Source organism: Balaenoptera physalus, assembly GCF_965194825.1.
Source record: "Balaenoptera physalus genome assembly, chromosome: 13".
Lineage (NCBI taxonomy): Eukaryota > Metazoa > Chordata > Mammalia > Artiodactyla > Balaenopteridae > Balaenoptera > Balaenoptera physalus.
Window position 1 is genome coordinate 34,790,674 of NC_138892.1, and position 21,528 is coordinate 34,812,201.

The following is a 21,528-nucleotide window of genomic DNA, read 5'->3' on the forward strand; positions in this document are numbered from 1 at the left end:
AGGCCATAGCTAATAAGTAACAAAACTGGATTTTAATCTTTATCTACTTCAATCAAAATTCCAGTTCATTCCACTACTCTATTCTATGTTGGTCTATAGGATGAAGCAAATAAGGAAATTGTATTACATAGACAATAAATTATTAATCAGTCTCCCCTAAAGAGATATTTTTTCAACACAAGGAAAGTCTTACATAATTTTTTCTATAGTGAAAAGTCATGTCGTATTTTAAATACTGGCTAGTTTTATTTGATTGAGTGCAATATGCTTCTCAACTGGTATCTGCTTGATGAAGATACAACATAATTTTTACTTTTACCACTTCAATGACTTTAGCATTTAGTTACTGAATTTAATGTATGGAAAGGTATTTTAAACTTTATATACTATTAAAAAATATAAACTGGTACATACTCTGAAATAGTCTCCGTAAGTTAGTAACATATGATCCTACTAGACTATACATTTTGCAAATGCTATAATTATATAAAGTGTACAACATATAATAATAAATTCTGACTTCCATAGTTCTCAAATATTCCATATCTTTCTCTAAATGAAGTGTTTCCTCTGTAAATGTTAACTGCTCTATTTTTTCATGTTTTCCTCATTTTCAGAGATTTTCCTGCAATTTCACTTCAAGGATTGATGCAAGCGCAGCTGTGGTTTTTTAAGGAGGTGTTTACACCACTTCTTGCACAGAGAGTTCATCCATCATATTCTACTCACATATTTCATGAATTAAAATATAGAATGACAGTGGCAAATGCATTTGACACCAGATAGGACTCCAGAAATGCAACATACATAAGGAAAAGTTGAAGTCAACCAAATCTAAACATAAATATAAGGAATACCTCAGTATGACTTTTTGCCCAAATGAGTGTAAAGATGTTTAAGATTTTAGTTCCCAGCTAGGTTTAATATTGAATATAAGCTCTACATTGAAAAGACATTATTAAAAAAGAACTAAAATATAAAATCAGATTTACTTCTCTTTTCACAAATCACTGTTTCCAATGAGTTTGACATTCCTACATCCCATCCTTTGGTTCAAGAGGACCTTTTCAAAGAACAGAAAACTTCACAATTCCTTCCAAAAAATTTGGTTGATTGCCTCTGCTTCCCACAGAATAAGATTAAAAGTGCTTTACTACAGCATCTCCAAACCCTTCATGATTAGGCATGAATTTTTATTCAGACTTATCTTTTCCCCATGGCAGAAACACCATCATATTTACTCTACCCCTAAACATTGCAGGTACAACCAAATTATGTATATACTGTGTAAGAGCAAAGCACAGAGCCTGGCAACAACAAAAACATTTTTATTAAAATCTGCCAGAAATGTGTATCATCTCCTTCAATGCTTACTTACCTATTAGCCATACTTCAAACTCCAGCTTAAATGTAACCTCTATCAGAAGCCTTCCTATTTAGTCCAGGCCTAGCTATTTACTCCCTCCTCTGTACTCTCATCAAATTTCTAATGGAACACATTATGCATTGCATTGAAAGTTTATGGCTACATGTCTGTCTCCCTCATTGGAATGTAAGCTCTATGAAAATAAGCACCATGTCGTCTTTGTCTTCAGATCCCTAGAGCTTAACACAGTACTCATTTTTAATTCCATATCTGAAACTTGGTCTTGGTAGAATCCAAAATCATTTGGATTTTAGAAAAATAATATGGTATATATGATACGTAATGTATAAGACCACAACCAGGTATCGGCGACTGTACCCTGTAATCACCATGATATTTCTGCAGTGAAACATAGTTTGGTATTCATTAGTGTTATTTACCAAATATATGTCCACTCCTCTTCCCTTCCAGGCACAGAGTAGGATTATACTTCTTGTGGTTGGGAAAAGTCATGCAGCTAGTTCTGTTTGTGAGTGGAAGTGATGTGTGTCATTTCTAAATTCAAGTATTAATTGTTAATGTGAGATCCTCCATAGCTCTCTATCCCTCTGGCATGACAGTCAGTGGTATCTAAGGTGGTGGATGTGCTACCAGCCCAGGTTCTTGAGTGACCATGCCAAACTGTAGTGAACGTTTTGTTTTAAGCCACTATATTTTGAAGGTTGTTTATTACTACAGCATAACCTAGCTCATCCTGACTGATATGTAGATAAGCGTTCATACTAAATTGACAAAAAATGGCTCTAGACATTATGTTATTTCAGATCATGTTTTGTAATCAAATGCAATCAAATGATTTATTTGGATCATATTGGGTTTTTCTACCAAATTAGTTGCCAAAAGAAACCTTTCAATTTTCAGAGTTTCATAATTTTGAAATTATGAAAAAGGCACTATGAGCCAGTGTCTATCAAACTTACAGCAGGCAATAGAGCCAAAAACAGGAGGCATTAAAAGGAAAGTAAGGGATTTCCCTGGTGGCACAGTGGTTAAGAATCCACCTGCCAACGCAGGGGACACGGGTTCGATCCCTGGTCTGGGAAGATCCCACATGCCACAGAGCAACTGAGCCCGTGTGCCACAACTACTGAGCCTGTGCTCTAGAGCCCTCGAGCCACAACTTCTGAGCCCACGTGCCACAACTACTGAAGCTCACGCACCTAGAGCCCATGCTCCGCAACAAGAGAAGCCACTGCAATGAGAAGCCCACGCACCACAATGAAGAGTAGCCCCTGCTCGCCTGGAGAAAGCCCACGTGCAGCAACGAAAACCCAATGCAGCCAAAAATAAATAAATAAATTAATTAATTTTTTTAAAAAAAGGAAAGGAAGAATCTTCTTGAACACAGGGGCATGAACTTTTTGGTATTTTATCTGCTTGTTTAATAAAAATGTTACATGTAAATGGTAAGAAAAATAAAATAGTGTAGATCTACTAATATTAATTTTGCTTTTATCTTATGAAAGGGAATAGAAGCAAAAACAAAAGCAACTTGTCTAAGATCACAAAATTAGGAAGTAGGTCGGTCAGGCAGCCTGACCTCAGAACCTGTGCTGTTAACAACTATAATACCGGAACTATGCAGTAACTCTCAACCTAAGGAAACAAAAATAACCACTAACATTTTTTCATTCCATTTATCCTGGGTCTTATTTATCACTAATTTAATTATTTTTTGGATCCCCATTGAAATTCTCTTTGAGTTCTTTGATCCTGAGTGGTTGATTCCAAAACCTATGAAAGGATTAGCATCGGAGAAGAATTACTTAACCGTACAATATTCCATTAGTATTATCTTTAAAAATACAATTTCTGTGTTGTTGATCCATATTTTATTTGCCAGTAATTAAATACAAAGTATATATTTTCAGAAAACATGTCATAGACACCCATCTTTCTATTTCAAAATGTCTTTCAAGAAACAGTCATTACCACTGAACGCATAATAATAAAGTAATGCTATTACTTTATTTATTTATTGGACACGTAATATCTGCCAGATGTAATACTAGGCATTTTGCATTCATTACATCACTTGGTCTGTACAACAGTCAGGTTCTGTATTCTTAATTTTATTTTACATATAAGGAAACAGACTCAACATAGATTTAGTAATTTACTCAGAGGTAGAGCTGTTATTGCAAATGAGATCAGCCCAGCCTCAAAGTCTATGCTCTGTGGGATATCAGGTATTTGGATGGCCATTTCACAAGTAAATAAACTAAAAGTAATTCCACACAAGGGTTTTGGAGTTTTGCCTCTTTCTTTTTGTATCTCAAGGAAAACACAATAATTGTTCATATAAAAAATGCATTCCATTCGAGTATGTATTTTAAAAATGAATGAATTTATTGAGTATTCTCTCTTGGAAAACTCTAATAAGTCAATTTATATGATATGTTGGCAGATAAACTGGGAAACTGTGGTTTGGTTTCTTTAAAAGTTTATGTTAGACAATTCAAATTTACAGTGAGGCATCTCAAAGAGGCATAATCATTTCTTCAGCTACAAACCAGGTACTTTTTATTTCAAAATGTAGCCCATATAAATATTCCTTATACAAAGAAATATGGTCTTTTTAGCTCTTTCTGGGGAGAGTATATTTCAATATGTGTTTCCTATAGCCAATCAGCATTAACAAGCCCCAGTGCATATGGCACTTTAAAGAGCTTTGATGAACTTCAGTTAAAAAGGTGCATATTGATGGAAAGATGCTCAACATCGCTAATTATTAGAGAAATGCAAATCAAAACTACAATGACGTACCACCTCATGCAGGTCAGAATGGCCATCATTAAAAAGTCTACAAATAAATGCTGGAGAGGTTGGAGAGAAAAGGGAATCCTCATACACTGTTGGTGGGAGGGTAAATTGGTGCAGCCACTATGGAAAACAGTATGGAGGTTCCTTAAAAAACTAAAAGTAGAGTTACCATGTGATCCAGCAATTCCACTCCTGGGCATATATCTGGACAAAACTATAATTCAAAAAGATACATGCACCCCTATGTTCACAGCAGCACTATTTACAATACCCAAGACATGGCTATTGTATTCATGTATTCATCAACAGATGAATGGGAAAAGAAGATGTGGTGCATATACACACACACACACACACACACACACACACACACACACACAGTGGAATACTACTCAGCAGCAAAGAAGAATGAAATAATGCCATTTGCAGCAACATGGATGGACCTAGAGATTATCATACTAAGTGAAGTAAGTCAGAAAGACAAATATCATATGATATCACTTATGTATGGAATCTAAAATATGACACAAATGAACTTATCTACGAAAGAGAAACAGACTCACAGACATAGAGAACAGGCTTGTGGTTGCCAAGGGGGAGGGATGGAGTGGGAGTCTGGGGTTAGCAGATGCAAACCATTATATATAGAGTGGATAAATAACAAGGTCCTAGTGTATAGCACAGGGAATTATATTCAATATCCTCTGATAAACCATAATGGAAAAGAATATAAAAAAGAATATATATATATATACACATAACTGAATCACTTTACTGTACAGCAGAAATTAACACAACACTGTAAATCAATTATACTTTGATTTTTTTAAAAGTGTGTATTATATTTTAAAAATCATGCATTGCACAATACAAAGATAGTTTGGTAGAGAGTACGACAACACCTACACCAAGAAATCTATTTCTAACAAATTTTGGTGCTACTTATCAGCAGATACTGCCTAGTTTTCCTTAGAAATCTACGCAACCAACTTCAGAAACACTCATGCCTAAGAGAACACCAGAAGCAACAAAAATCCCCTCAAAGAGCAATGAAATACCTTTCCAAAGAAACCAAATCCAGATTCCATACCATAATTCAGGCAGCACAGCCCATCATAAACAAAAATTCATTATGCCTGCTGTGTGGAAAAATGTTAAGCAAGAAGAAATAAACAGAGAATGTTTTAACAAATCATATTAGCCAAATGAAAAAAAAAAAAAAAAAAAAGGATAAAGCCACAGTTCTGAATGAGTCTGCCAATAAAGCTTAAAACTGAGCCAAAATTTGGAAGAAATCTAAACATAGCCAGACCAAGTCTGAGTCTTCCTATGATATTATATCCTGTTTTTTTCCTCTCAACTATTTCCTTTAGGTTTAAGGGGAAACCTTGACCAGACCTAGAGATGTAATATTAAACGCACCCAGAATGAATCTGAGCCTAAATTGAGGATGCAACTGAACGAAATTTAAAGACATGAAACAGAGCATCATTCTCATATAAGAATTACAAAATACATAAGGAGAAGATGAAAATATTTGTAGTTCTAGAATGTTGCCTTTAGAAAAATCTGAAAATGGTTATCATCCAGTCCTCCGTCAATGTGCAAAACCATAAGTAGATGCAGTATGTATATTCCTCAGAAGTTCAGCAGCATGTTCAAAGTTGTTAGAAACGTGTGATAAAATGTACTGATCTGTGTAGCCAGAACAATCAAAATACTTTTTGATTTGGTATAACACACACAAGGACAATGAGCTGTCTGAGAAAATCCAAAGAAAAATGAAAATCCCCATCATGAAATAAAATCTGTCATTTGTAGAACAAGGCAATCATTCAGTTCTCTTCCACCCTGGTACTCTGGTCGCGTGCTCACTGCCTAAGGCAAGTGGGCACATATAAACTGACTCCCCTCTATGGCTGAGAAGGCCCTCTTCGTGTGCTGGTCGTTGTCCGACAATTGTGATCTTGGAAGGGGGAGGAGGGTTAAAGATGAAGTGTGGAGAGAGAAGAAGGGAGAAAGGAAAGGAAGACACCTTATAGAAGCAGGTAGAATTTAACTGCCTCACCTCTGCTGGGGGGATTGGGAAGTCAGGCACATCTTTTTTTCTTGGGGAATGTTTCTTACATGCGTGCAAGAACAAGCTGGGCTGCAGAGTCAGGCTAAACGTCTAAATGTGTCTTTGTGAACTATCCTGAGATCTTAACCACCATTTTTAACATTGTTTACTATTGGAGGAAAAAAAAAAAAAGGTCTATTAAGTTCCAGTTAACTGAATTATGAAGACATTTTTAGAACACATTATACGGTATAGTGGAAAGCCGTAAACTAAATACTATCAATGTACTAACCACAGCAATTAAAACACATCACTCTATATTCACAAATGGGACTCTAAAAGAAACAAAAAATTAATCATCTGAAAATTATAATTGATTAGATGATTATATAAAAGCTGTGTCACATTCTTCAATACAGATTTTTAAAAATAATATTATGAATATTGAATTCATTCCTCATGGATACATTTCTGAACTAGATGTGTGCTTTGAAACAATCTGTGTTTCTTCCTATACTTCATACCTATATATACTCAAGTGATCTTAAAGAGGGAAAAAGATGACAGAGGGAATGAAACAAAAATATGTAGCACATCTTGCCCTACACCTCTGTCTTATCATTCAGTGTCCTAAGGCAATTCTGTCTCTCTCTAGTCCTTTCTGGTCACTTTTCCCTTTTATATTCTGTACCTCTCCCATTTTATTTAAATCATTGTTTTCCGATCTCCCTTTCTAAAAGAAAAAGGAGGATGGATGGTGGAGGAAGAGAGTATAGAATGGAGAAGCTCAATGAAGACCATGAGACAGTTCTGAGAATCAAAGTGCTAGAACGATACAGGTGTCATTCACACAGATAAAAACTGCACATATCTGTGTGTTCATTATGGCCTTAAATCCTAAATTGGAGCAGGGGTAGGGGAGTTATCAGGTCAATTTTTAAAGAAGATAATTTTTTTTTAATCCCTAAGCCTGAATTTTAGTGAATGTATAGTTTCATTCTCTTCCTCAGTGCCCTTTTTCTTACCAGAAATACTAACAAGTTGAAATAAGGATTTGAATTTCCCCTCCGTCTTCAGCCCCTACAATTAAATAAATACATGTGTGTTTGTGTGTGTGTGTGTGTGTATGTGTGTATTTATGTATGTAAATCGTCATGAAGAAGAAACAGTGAGTCTACAGTGAACAATTAGACTGAAAAAATTAGACTCAGAAAAGCTGACAGATGGTTAATTCATAAATATTACAGGACATGGCTTGTGGACAATTTTTTTTCTTATAATTAAATCCAGCCCTATTCCGACATACAACAAGTTTTGAAGATTATTGAATTCAGTAAAAAAGACTGGTTAGTAACCTTGTTTATTGCCCAATTATTATCAAAGACTTACTTATTTGCCTAAACTTTTTAAAATTAGTCTTTGTTTTGAAAAAGGCTAAAAGAAATACATTCATCTATATGAAGCTAAGACTAAGATTTCCTTCTCAAGTCTTAAAATAAAATCCCAGAAAACAAGTATGCAATTATTTATTTCCATGACATCTACTATTTCACATGCTTTAAATGCTATCAGAATAAAAATTATGGCAATGAATCTGTTTCAGGCTAATAGCTAAATATTCCAGCTTAAATAGACATTCTACTATGTGCTGTTCAACAAAAGCTTTCCTTATACTACACTCAAGGCTGACAACTTCTAGTTAATTTACTGAAACTGAAATGTCCATATTTATATTATTAATAAATCATTTATGCTTCCATAGGCACAGAAACAAATATTTTGCTGTGTGATTATATGTATTGAGGAATCACAACTTTTTAACTTAGCCAGATTACACTAGAGATTTAATCAATGTTCTTTATAAGCAAATACAATATGGAACTACTGACAAGAGGAAAGATTCAGAATTAGAATAATAAAGAAAGATGAGGATTGCTTCTTGAATAAGCTGTTTTACCAAATAATCTACGTTACCTTTAACGTTTTGTATCCTGTTTGGGGGAAAATGTTTGTTTCTTTATGCTTTGCAAATCACATACAAGGTTGTTGTTTTCACATGTAATATGAAATCAGGTTACTGAAAAATAATAATTACACTGAATACATGTTTCATATAACAAAAATTTTAAAGTTTTTTAGCTATTTCTTCACTTTAAGTTACACAGGCATATTGCACAATCTATCCTAAGAATAAAAACCTGAGTTGGTCAAATTAATCAAATAGCTATCCCAATTTGATATTTTACTCTGCATTTTAGAGAGCAAAAGCATTATAATTTTAAAAATTCCCTAGAAATGGAAAAAACTCCTTGTATTTACATTTTAGTTAAATACCCACACTTGTAATACAAAAACTTAAACTTTGCATTATCTATGTAATTGCTACTCATTATTATTAGCATTCTAATTTTTAATAATTGTTACTTTGAGTAACAAAATATGCATAAAAGTTAGAATATATACATAAGCAAAATATTTTTAACCTCCAGTTGATATAGATTTGGATATGTAGAGAATGAGATATAAAGATATGGATGTAATTGTTCATATATTCCAGTGTTCATAGATCCCCCACCAAAGGCACAAACATAAATATGCTACCCCATAAATGCATCCACTCACATACATATTTCTTTCCTCTTTTTCTCTTCTTCCTTTTTGTTCTGTTCTTTACTCTGCCTGCAAATGTGTATCTATGATAGAGAGACAGAGACATCAATACACTTTTAGATGGTTTTTAACTTGTCAATGTACTATAGTACTTAGACGGATTTAGTACATTTTAGAAGTTGTAAAGCAGAAGCTTATAAACAGATAAGGAGGATTTGTATCATTTTTTACATATATATTTGTAGGTATATTGTGTACACATTCATATACATAGACATCCACAGAGCACGTGTAACCAATTAAAAGTTACATAAACTTAAACCTAAGTAAAATCTTCAAAGCTTGTCGGCCTATGAAAAATGTACATTGCATTTAATTCAATGAAGAAAGCAAAACAAACAAACAAACAAAAAACCTTTCCATAAATAAGCACAAGAATTCTTCTATATTTAATTTTTTTCCATAGATCTATAAAGTCAGGGAGGGGAATAGGCAAAGATGAGCTATCCTCAATTTTTGCTAAGTACCATCTAACATAAGAATTGTTAATATAGTGGTGACGTGACATTCTCCTTTGAAATCAGGTATCATGTATCTTGCTGCCGTTTGTTTATGATTTTTTATTTTTTTGGTTACTCTTAACTCAAAATTTTAATTTTGAAAATTAGAATGCAAGCATTCACCTATTTATAGAATATGTCCCTAGGCACCTACTAAATAAAAAGAACTCTATGAAATACTAAAAGTATAAAAAAAATACTCTCTGTAGAATGTATAATCTAGCAAAGGAAACAATTGCCTCTTTGGCTAACTATAACACATGAAGTAACGGAGGTATGATCAAAGTGTAATGGGAGCATTCAGGAGAGAGTGATGAGTTCCAACTGGGGGGCTGAAAAGCTGGAGACTCCACAGATACGTTTTTTAAGAAACAGTAGCAGCTGATTTCAAAGAAAAATGTCATAACTTGAAATTTACAAAAATGTCAGGGAAACATGACATGTAATAACAAACAAGACACAGAGTGATGCTGTCTAGTCATATAAACCAGTTTGATGTTTTGACTGACTTAATCAGTCAGGTCAGGAGAAAAAGAGAAGGCTGTACTCTATGACTGACGTGACAGGTACAGACAAAACAGTACCCCGTGTCTGTGTGCGTAAAGGACCAGTGTGCATATCTGTATACATTGCACAAGAGAGACACATAAGTGATAGAAACGACTATGTTAATGCTTTTAAGGAGCAGATTGTTCTCTTTACCCTGTAATGACTCTGAAAAAGAGAATAGAAAGGTAAAAGGAAAAATAGAATTATTAGTGCTAAGGAAATACAGAGAGGAATTATACAGAATTAGGGGTAGAGAGATAGAGGGTCAAAGGCTAAAAGAAAAGCAAGATTTGGCAACATGGAAGGAAGGAAGGAAGGAAGGAAGGAAGGAAGGAAGGAAGGGAGGTAGGAAGGAAGGGAGGGAGGGAGGGAGGAAGGAGGGAAAGAAGGAAGAAGAGGGAGGGAGAAAAAAAAAAGGGGAACGATCAACACAGAAACAGGAATTATTGAAGAAAGATGAAGGTGAACCATCTGTTAAGTGCTGTGTGTGGGGGGAGAGGAGGGGGAAAGGACAGGCAAACTTATGCCCACAGACAACAGGGCTCACACTAAAATGTTTTCTTTGATTGTGTGTATCCAGAAAATTTTTTGGTTTATTTATCCTTGTCTAGTAAGCCTGTAGGGACACAGGTTCTATGTTTTAAGCATTCTAAAATTCCTGTTACAATTATCCACTGAAAATGCACATATATATCTTGAATAAAAAGGAACCAGGCAAAGATACTTAATAAAAGAATTTGAAGGAAGCTATTTCATCGTGTTTGCTTCCTTTTGCCTTATGATGATAAACAATGAAAGATAACTGTCATGTTAACAGGCTAGTGAATAGTATTTGCCAAGCCTGTTTCAGTCCCATAAAATTTCTTTATTACTCCTCTTTGTTCAGCACAGTACCCTACCTAGAGCATTCTACCTATGTCCATAACTGAGCTGCAGAAACTTTTTTTTTGGTGTTTTGATGTAAACATGCATTTGATATACTAATCATTAAATTAGAACACATGTCATTATTTTCAAGGACTATTTGCTACTTCATAAGCTAATCGACTCTGTAATCAGGTAAAATATAAAGCTTTCCAGCTTTTGGAGCACTCTTCCAAACACGATATTTATGTCACTTTTGATGGTATTCAATAGATACATGCTAATTCATAGGGAGCACTGTTCTCTTCTTGCTTCAGACCTGGTAGAGCTGATGTCAGCACACGTAACTCCCACCTGAGCATTTCAGATGTGGAATACAAATTGCTTTGTTACCTTTTAGGTCCCTTTAAAATGTGCAAATCTCATTTTCCCTTAAAAAACTAGAAATGGAATTATCATTTACCATGAAAAGATAAATATAGTTTAAATATACATATACGGTTAAACCTCTTTATGGAAGAATTCCAAACAATAAATGTAGAAGAAATGAAGAAAACAGAGAGTCACCATTAGAACACCACAGTAATACTGACTGCAGGCAAGATTCATGAATGAACACTGTAATTAGCAGGTGAAACTTGAAGGAAAAACAGGATATTTGTGTATCCTCAAAGTACCTCCCCCAAATACTTACTAATTTCTGTGGTGGTTTTAACATATGTCCACAAATCCTTTGATCCTCTTCCCTCCAGGAGGTGGAGTTTAATTCCCCTCCCAAACAGAGTATGGAATGGGAAAAAAATAGTAAATTTGCAGTGGAGAAAATAGGTAGTGTCAAACACTACCTTAAGCAAGTGATCAAGACTAAGGTCACCAGTGGTGACCCATGTTGATATCATGTACCCCTGATATAATATGATGAGAGTGGCACTTCACTTCTGAAGGTATTCTTTCCAAAATCTCATAACCCCACCCTAATCATAAGTAAAAAAATAGGTGAACCCAAATTGAGGTATCCTCTACAAAATACTTGACTAGTACTCTTCAAAAACTTTAAGAACATAAAAAAACAAAGGAAAACTGAAAGACTGTTACAGACAAGAGAAGACAAAAGAAACGTGATGATTAACTGCCATGGAGTATCCTGGAGGGGAACTGGAGCCAAAAAAAGGGGGGGGGGGAGCGTCTGTAGAAAAACTACTGAATCTGAGTTTAGTTAATAATATGGTACCAATGGTAATGGATTCATTTTGGTAAATGTACGATGGTACGACAGCTGTTAACATTACAGAAAGCTGGTCAAGGGTGTAGAAGAATTCTATGTACTATCTTTGCAACTCTCTATCAATCTATTATTACAAAATAAAAAGTAAAAAAAATATCAAGTTCTTACAGTAGCCCACAGGTACCTTAGTGACTGGTCCCTTGTATCATGTTCTCCCTCACACAATGGGGAGAATCCTGCCTTGGGACCTTGCAGTTATCTCCTCTGTGTCGGTGCCCTTCCTCCCTATGTCCCTTTGGCCTCTCCTGCAGCTCCTTCGAGCCACCTTCTCCAGGAGATGCCCCCTGACTATGTCAATTATACATAGTCCTCTTCCACTCTAGTGTTTCCCTACCTCCTCTTTCCTCTTTGCTTTTTTAACTGAGCACTTATTTGTAACATACCATGTTTTCACTCAGTCCTTTAGAATATAATCTCCATGGGGACAGAAAATTGTTTGTTTTATTCACTGCTATATACCAAGCACCTACAACAGTGTCTAGCATCAGTGAATAAATATTTCTTGAATGAACTAATGAATTCTATAAATATTGCATTTCTGCTATGTTCCAGATTCTGTGAACAAAAAGGACATCATCCCTATATTCATGGAAAGTGACAGTGCAATGAGGAGTTAGACACAGAAACAGCTATAACAAAGTATGATAATTGCCATAACCAGGGAAATAGAAGGTGCAGGGCGACTTTGAACAGAACCACTTAGGTCAATGTCAGCAAATGGTCAGGAAAGACCTCCTGATATAAATGACTTTTAAGTTAGAACTCAAAAGGTGGGAAGGTAACTAGATAAAAAAGAAAGAGAACATTTTTTCCAGGCAAAGTTAATAGAAAAGAATCTCAAAGGGAAAGGACCAGTTTGGATGCCCACCAAGACTCTGAGAATAACTACAAAGAAATCTCCTTGTGGTGAAGGTTCTAAGACTTGGGATCTTTTTCAGATCAAGATCTACAAGTGATTCATTGACTTACACAGTCCTTCTGAGATTGTCAAGCAGATTACTTCCATCACTACTGAGTCAGGAATCAAGGTTGAAGTCACCATTGCAGATGCTTAAATCAGCCTTTTTAATAAATTTACATCTAGTTGTTAAAAAACCCAAACCCTAAAGATCAAAAAGAGCATATAGTGCATCCAGGAATTGAACAACAATTGGCCATGGGCTAGAGATGTTAGCAGACACTGGATCACAGAATCCCTTGTCCACCATGTTACAGGATTGTGACTTTAACCTAAAGCACTTGAAGACACTGAAGAGTCTGAAGCAGAGAAGTGACTTGATAAGATGTGAGTCTTACACTCGATTGCAGTTTAGAGATGGGCTCTGGATCATGACAGATACGACTAGAGGCAGAAATGCAGTAAGCCAGGTAGACACAGGGAATAGATTACATTTTTATTCCAATGTGGAAAATTTTTGCTTTTTATCTTGTTTTATGTGGAATATTTAGGAATGGCTTTTTCTTCAAACTAATGTTAGTCATTAACTCATGAAAGATAGGTTCAGCATGGCCTTAGAGCATCTTTCTTTCTCTCTTACTTTCCTTTCATTTGTTTTTAACCTGCACATGAACAATCACACACACAAACACACACATTCATGTACATAAGCACACACGTCACATTGAGATCTATTTTTAAATAGCCGCTATATAGTAAAGGGAATAGGATCTTTATTTGAGAGGATTCTTCTACAAGGTACTGGGATACTTACTAATGAAACTTTAGTTTCTTAGGAGCTACATGAGTTCTTTAAAGCGCTAAAGTTTATCCCTGCCAATTGAAAGTCCAATATTAAAATACTTTTAAAGTGGCATTTTTTTCATTCACTCAAGGTCAATTTAATGCAACTGCATCACATAAGACTAACATTTAAACTTGTTTATGATCATAGTTAAACTATAAACCCCGGAGGGCAGGATTTATGTCTAAGGATGTATTCCTGTATCCTCCATGATACTTAGCACATGGCTTGACACAAAGTATATGTTCAGATTGTCCATACAGGATCTTAAATTAATTCAACAAAATTTTATGAGCACTTCCTATGTGCTGTTCATGGTGTAATGTATTGCTGCCCATCAGTAAATCCTATCACCTTATTTAATTAACATGATATACTGATTATTTCCTTAGAAATATTTTTGCACAGAAGATCATTTTTGGTGGCACATAAATTGGCAGCTCACACCATTAATATCACAAAATGAAAGACCTTCTTTTCTTTCCTTCCTTTTTTTTTTTTCTTTGTACACTCCAACTTTCAAGAAGTTCTTCTCCAGGATCTCCCTGGCCTCCAGTGCTCTCCTGTTGCTTGCCTTCGAAAGCTGTGTAATGAGGTGTCTGAGCCAGTGATAATCCCCAGAGGTTCTCAACGTCCCAAAATTCCCTCTCTCCCTTCCCCCTCAACAATGAAAACCTGAAACCAGTATTTTGGAAAAGCATTTCTGGAAGGCTGCCAGCCCCTGCCCTGGACATTAGCGAGGCTTGATTTTCATTCCATTCATGTGACCTTATTTCTTTAAAAAAAAAAAAAAATGTGGTAGGTTTTTCAGAGGCGGCAGCATTGGTAGCAAAGACAACAGAAGAAAGAGTTAAAGTTGTTTTACAGAAGCCAAAGTGAGAGAATCCAGTTCGTCTAACACTGTTCTTCTCTTCTTTTGAGGGCCATATTCTATGTGCGCTTATGATTAATTGCACTTTTACACTTTTTGATTACTCCACAGTGAAAGAGCCTTTGCCAGAAATGAACCCTTGATACTTTGCTTTCATGTTTGCTATGTCAGTCTCCTCTCACATTAACTGTACATTTACTCTTTCATATCTCATGGCATTGAAAGAAGAAATATCGGCACACAATAGCTTGATTCACAGCATAAGCTGGAAAATGCCCCAGAAACAAGTGGGCCTTCCTGTGGTTGTGCGAAAAACAGGAATTCAGGATGTCCAGTAGATTCCAGGATTCAATCACCACTTCACCACTATATGCACAGTGAGCTTACACGGCTCATTCTGCATCCTGGGTAATGAGACCTCATAGTAAGGTGTCTGAATGAGGGGCTCTGTAATGCAACTTGGGGGGGAGCGTGTGCAGTCAGGGCCAGTTAGCCAGTCTTCTATGGGCCCTAAGAGCATCTTAAATGCTTATATTCAAAGTTCAAAAAATGATTAAAGACTTGGGGGCAGTAGGTTTCTCTGAAACTTGTAACCAAACAGGCATGGAAATCAACATGGCTGGCACTTCAAAACATATATTAAAAGTGAAAGGTTAGTTGAAGGTCAAGGGGGGGTGACAATTCACCTTATGTCCTTTCAAAATGGCTCACAGTCAAAAGTACCTCGTTTGCAAGGTTACCTAATTTTCTCCCTCTGTCAATGGAATCAAAAGTAATAATCCAAAGGAGATCTCGTCCTCCTTGAGGCAGGAAGCTTCCACACTATGCCACTCATGTATTCCTTGCAGTTGATTAAGATCGCCTTACATGTGGGGAAGCTGTTTCTGATCCCCTTATCACAGTGTAAAGTAAAACATGCTTGACTGGTTAATAAAAATGGAAGATGGAGTTACAAAGAGGAAAAGTTCACTTGAGAATCCAAACAAAGACTGAAGTTCTTTGGTCATACCCAAGAAAGTCAGACAAACATATTTTGGAAATAGATGGTTAAAGGCTCCTTGGCAAAATTTTTCTAATTTACCATTAATTATGAATATATCTAAGAAAAAGGGCACTCTATATTAGCTGTATGAATTCAAATACATAAAACAAAACCCCCCAAAATGAATGTTTTCCAGATTTAAGTTCCACAGGCTAGGTATGCAGTTGCCAAAGGCATCTGTAAAAGTAATTTTTTCATGTGTACAGGGAACACTAAATGAGTTCACTGTACTTCGTAAGTTATTAATATGTATGATTTTAACTTCTTCTTTCATAAATCACTATTCATTCTCTCTAGATTTTCCATGTATAATATAATCCATTTTGGACATTGCACAAGTAGTCACTTCTCTAAAGTTTTGCTATAACAATTAGAATCATAGAACATCAGACCTTCAGTGAATCTCAAGAGTCAGCTAGATTGGCCTCATTTTACAGATGGTAGGAATCCAAGACACACAAATTAAAGTCAGAGCTGTGTCAGAACTGGTTCCCCAACAATGCTCTTTCCATGGAAGACCATATATACTATAATGGTTACAAGCGTTGGTTGTGCAGTCTGGTTGCCAGAGTTTGTATCCTGGCTCTACCACTGACTAGCTGTTTTACTTTGGATAAATTACTTACTCTCTAAACCTCGGTTTCTTCATCTATGAATTGGGAATAATAATAGTAGCTGCTTCACAGAATGATTCTGAAAATTGTTGATGAGGTGCTTAGTGGGATACTAGTTGGCTATACTAACCTTTGTAATATATCAACCATTTTTAATAATCTCACTCCCATTTGGGCTATAAGAGCTAAAACCAACATTTTCTCCAGGGGAAGTTTGCCTGAAAGGGGATGTTGTTTGAAATCAAACAACCACCATGACAAATTCTTAGTTTCTATATTCCAAAGCCTCTTTGCAGAGTGTCTGATACCACTAAATGTCCATTTTTATTAACATCAATCTCTATTACCCAGTCATTCAATAAGATGTAAGAATCATGAGATCTTTAATGGGCTATCACATATATGAAAAAATATATAGAAAAAAATTAAAAACCAATTATGGAATATAAAGAACATTAAGCGTATAATATTTAATTATTATGGCTTTCAGAAACAATTTTTGAAGATTGAACTATTTTGACTTTCAACAGGAAGAATGTCTTTTATTCACAATTGTTTTTAAGTAAGGAGACTCACCAACTCATATTTAACACTTGTTCTATCACTCTGAGTATATTTTCTTAAAGCACACACCTCTCTGTGGTTGAAAAGTTCACAAGAGGCCCCTTTCGTTTCTCAAGCCTCACATAAATGGAGCCGTTTCAGGACATTGCTAAGCACTTAGAAAGAGTTTGCAATGTGGTTCATTTTAGTGCTGGGAAATCCTTCTTGGTGTTACCCTGACCTCAAGTGGTCTATTTCCTAATGCTTTGAGCAGTCAAAAACATCATATTACATTCAAACCTATTTTATACAGTTTATAAATTAGATAGGAAACACCAATCCACTTTAAATAGCCAGAGTTTTCCTTAAAGTCTGAAACAGAATTAGTAGGAAGACCAATTTGCTCTTTGGAGTTCATCCTACTTCATTTTTGGTCCTTCTTTTCCTCACCTCCTCTTCACATAGTCCAGAACTGTATGTTTGTTCTTATTGCCCAGGACCTCACGTTTGATGCTCCTATTTTGGTAGTGTCACACAATTTATACCTTTATTTTCCCACAATGAAACCCATGTACCTATTCCCTCAAGACCCTGAGCAAAGTACATATATTTTCTCAGCCTCGGTTTCTTCCACGTTAAGAGGTAATAAGAATACTTACATCAGTGTTCTGAGATCTATCCAAACTGTGGCATTATCATGGCATAGTGGGTAAGATTGCAGGCTCACAGGTCAGATAGAGATCATTTCAAAGCACTTTTCAGCTACATACTACGTCTCTTGAGTAAGTCTCTTAAGTTGTCATCATCTGTAAAGTGGATATAAATGATGAGATTGACTTCAAGGGGTTGTTGAAATCATTAAATGAATCAATGCAAGTAGAAAACTTCGCACTGTGTGTAGTGTGCAAAGTGCTCAAAAAGACGAGCTATTGTCACTATCATCATGAAAAGCAACTGGCACAGTACTTGACATGTGTGGTTGAATAAATGGAAATTATAAAATATTAGAGCTACAGCATTTGACAGTAATAGAAACAAATGCATCCTCACCTCTAGGTTAATAGGTGATGTGCCACCTTTCAGATGCAACACGTTATATGTTAACTCTCTGGTGACACTCAACCTCATTCAAATGATGGAGGGAAGTATGATTTGGAAGGCAGATCTGTGGCTCAGGACCCTCAAACTGCAGTTCATGGGGCCAGCCCGGTACTCTGATCACACACCAGGCCTGCCCTGACTGACTGTTGCCTATGGGGGTTTCAGCCATATCACATGTGCTTTTCATTAGTGAGAATTATATTTTACCTTTGAAGTTCCTGTTTTAAATCCAATAATACTAAATATTCAGCCATCCAAATTATATATAACTGCTTTAGGATTTTACATACCTCCTTATGGGCTTACCAATTTCTGTGTCAAATACAAACTTTATTTTATATACACTAAGTCCCAAAGACATTTATTTTGAAAACTTTTTGGCACTCTACTTCAAAACAGATGAACATGACCCAATAAAGCTAGGTCTATTTGATAAATTTTGTGATCACATCTTTGAGTCAGGCATTCCAAAAAACCTGTTTTTAACAATAAAAATCTAGTCAATATACTCACTTACCCTGAGGAGAGTATCAAAATCTACATTCGTATTTCCTAAATCAGGTGTTAACTAACAAAAAAATTCTGTGATTAATTAGACTAGAACAACTCTATATATTATACATCACCTCCTAGAGATTCACTATGTACACGAACATGTTAAAGTTCTGAAAATTCCTAGAGGACAGAAATCTGTTCAAACTTGTTTTGCCTACCTGATAAACTTATAATGTGTTTTCATATGAACAACACCTATTATCAATCTGAGGAATTAGTGTTCCTTAAGACATATTATGGACAAAAATATTAATGACTAATATAGAAAAAATTTTTTTCTCTTAGATTGGGTAAGTGAACAGTATTTGGCATCTGAGCTGTCACCTCCAGCCACTGGAAAGGAAAGAAAGTCCAATCTTGCTACTATCTAGATAAGTTACACACTTAACAGCCTACAACTGAACTTTGCATACCTCTGTCTTTGCGGTTAGAGGAGCTGAGGCTGGCCAGGAGTTAACTGAAGATAATTTATATAGTTCCACAAAATTCTAAATCGAGACTGTCAAAGTTAAATACAAAAAGCAATTTCTACTAAACACATCAAAAATAAGTATAAAATATATCTTAATAGTTCAACTAATAGCAACCTACAATGGCAAAGTGTTAGAATTGAAGGTGTTGAATCCAGTCAAAAAAATATTTAATAAACATTTGTTGTGCACGAAGCATTGGATGTCTAGACGCTGGAGACATGCTGTTGGAAAAGACACTCTCTGTCCTTAAAGACCGTGGGTGAGATGGATGTATTACATGAATAATAGATAGAAGTGGATATTGTGATGCAATGAGCATAGGAGGCCATGGGAGCAGATCAGAGGGCACTTAGCCCAATCCTAGGGATGCAGTTTCAGAGAAGGTTTCCTTAGGATGTAGGGTTGTCAGAAAAAATAGAGGATGCCCAGTTACACTTGAATTTCTGATAAACAATGAATAATTCCTTAATATAAGTATGTTCCGTGCAATATTTGTAACTGAGTATCCTGTGTTTTTATTTGCTAAATCTGACAACTCTGACTAGGACATGATATTTAAGTTGCAATCTGAAGAAAGAGTCAAATGGAGAAACAGAAAAGACCAACATTAGTAAATGGACCCATATGTACAAAGATGCAGATTTAAGTATGGGCACAGTGCCTGCAGAGAAGTACAGGTCAGTACGGCAGACTTAAGGATTTGGATGGAGCAGGGGAGTTATAAACATATTTTGGAGTGTCTGCTTTCTTTAGAGGTGATGGGGAGCCATGAGATGGTTTTATGTTTAGCGTTATCAGATTTGTGCTTTAGAAATAGCAGTCTGGAATAGGGCCAAACTGGATGCACGAAAGCCATTAAGAGAGTGTTGTTAGTAAACTTACTGAAAGATGATGGTGCTTGAATTAATATGGTGACAATGAGAAGAGATATTAATGACTTCAAAATATATTTAGAAATTAGTGTCATGGTTGGGAGTTCATATTCTGAAGTCAAACTGCTTTGCTGTGAGCTGTGTGTGCTAATATACCATAGGGGTTAAGAATAAAGGTGTTTCAGTCTATTTATATAGAGTCCCCTCTGAGCTCAGGTTTTTACTATTAATATAAGCCTAATAATAACATAGGATTATTGTAGTATTACATTAAATAATACATGTGAAGTGCTTTGCACAGGACTTGGTGACTACTCAGCCATGACTGGCTATGAGAGGAAAGAGAGAGGAGTAAAGAATGCCATTTAGGGTTCCCTTTAGGAAGTTAGAATTAGAGAGGATGAAAATCAGAAGTAGCCCAGAAATAGAGTCGCACAAATATATTCAATTGATCTTTGACAATGGAGCAAAGGTGATTCAAGAGAGAAAGGACAGTCTTTTCAACAATGGTGCTGGAACAAGTGGACAGCAACATGCAAAAAAGTGAATCTACACATAGACCTTACACTCTTTATGAAAATAAACGGAAAATGGACCAAAGATCCAAAGGTGAAAGACAAAACTGTAAAACTCCTAGGAGATAATACAAGAGAAAATCTAGGCAACCTTTGGTTTGGTGATGACATTTTAGACACAACCCCAAACGCATGACTCATGAAAGAAAAAATTGACAAGTTGGACTTCATTAAAATTAAACATTTCTGCTCTGTGAAACACACCATCAAGAGGATGAAAAGATACGCCAAAGAATGAGGGGAAAAAAGCTTCACAAAAAACATATCTGATAAAGAACTTGTATCTGAAATACACAAAAACTCTTAAAACTGAACAATTTAAAAAAAACTGATTTTTTAAATGGGCAAAAGGTCTGAATAGACACCTCATCAGAGAAGATATACAGATGGCAAATAAGCATACGAAAAGATGCTCAACATCAAACGTTATCAGTGAATTGCAAATTAAAACAAAAGTGAGATACCATAATATACCTATTATAATGGCCAAATCCAGAATTCTGACAATACCAAATGCTGTGAAAATGTGGAATTCTCACTCATTGCTGGTGGGAATGCAAGTAGTACAGTCATCTTGGAAGACAGTTTGGTGATTTCTTACAAAACTAAACATACTCTTACCATACAATCCAGCAATCAGGCTCCTTGATATTTACCCAAATAATGTGAATATGTATGACCACACAAAAATCTCCACATGAAGGCTTATAACAACTTTATTCATAATTCCAAAATTTAGAAGTAATCAAGATGCCCTTTAATAGATTAATGGATAAACACACTGTGGTACATTTATCCATACAATGGAATATTAGTCAGTGTCAAAAAGAAATGAGCCATCAAACCACAAAAAGACATGAAGGAAACTCAGATGCACTTCACTAAGTGAAAGAAGCCAATCTGAAAAGGTTATATACTGTGTGATTTCCTATATGATATTCTGGAAAAGGCAAAACTATGGAGAAAGTAAAAAGATCAGTGATTGCCAGGGGTTAAGGTGGAGGGAGGGATGAATAGGCAGAAT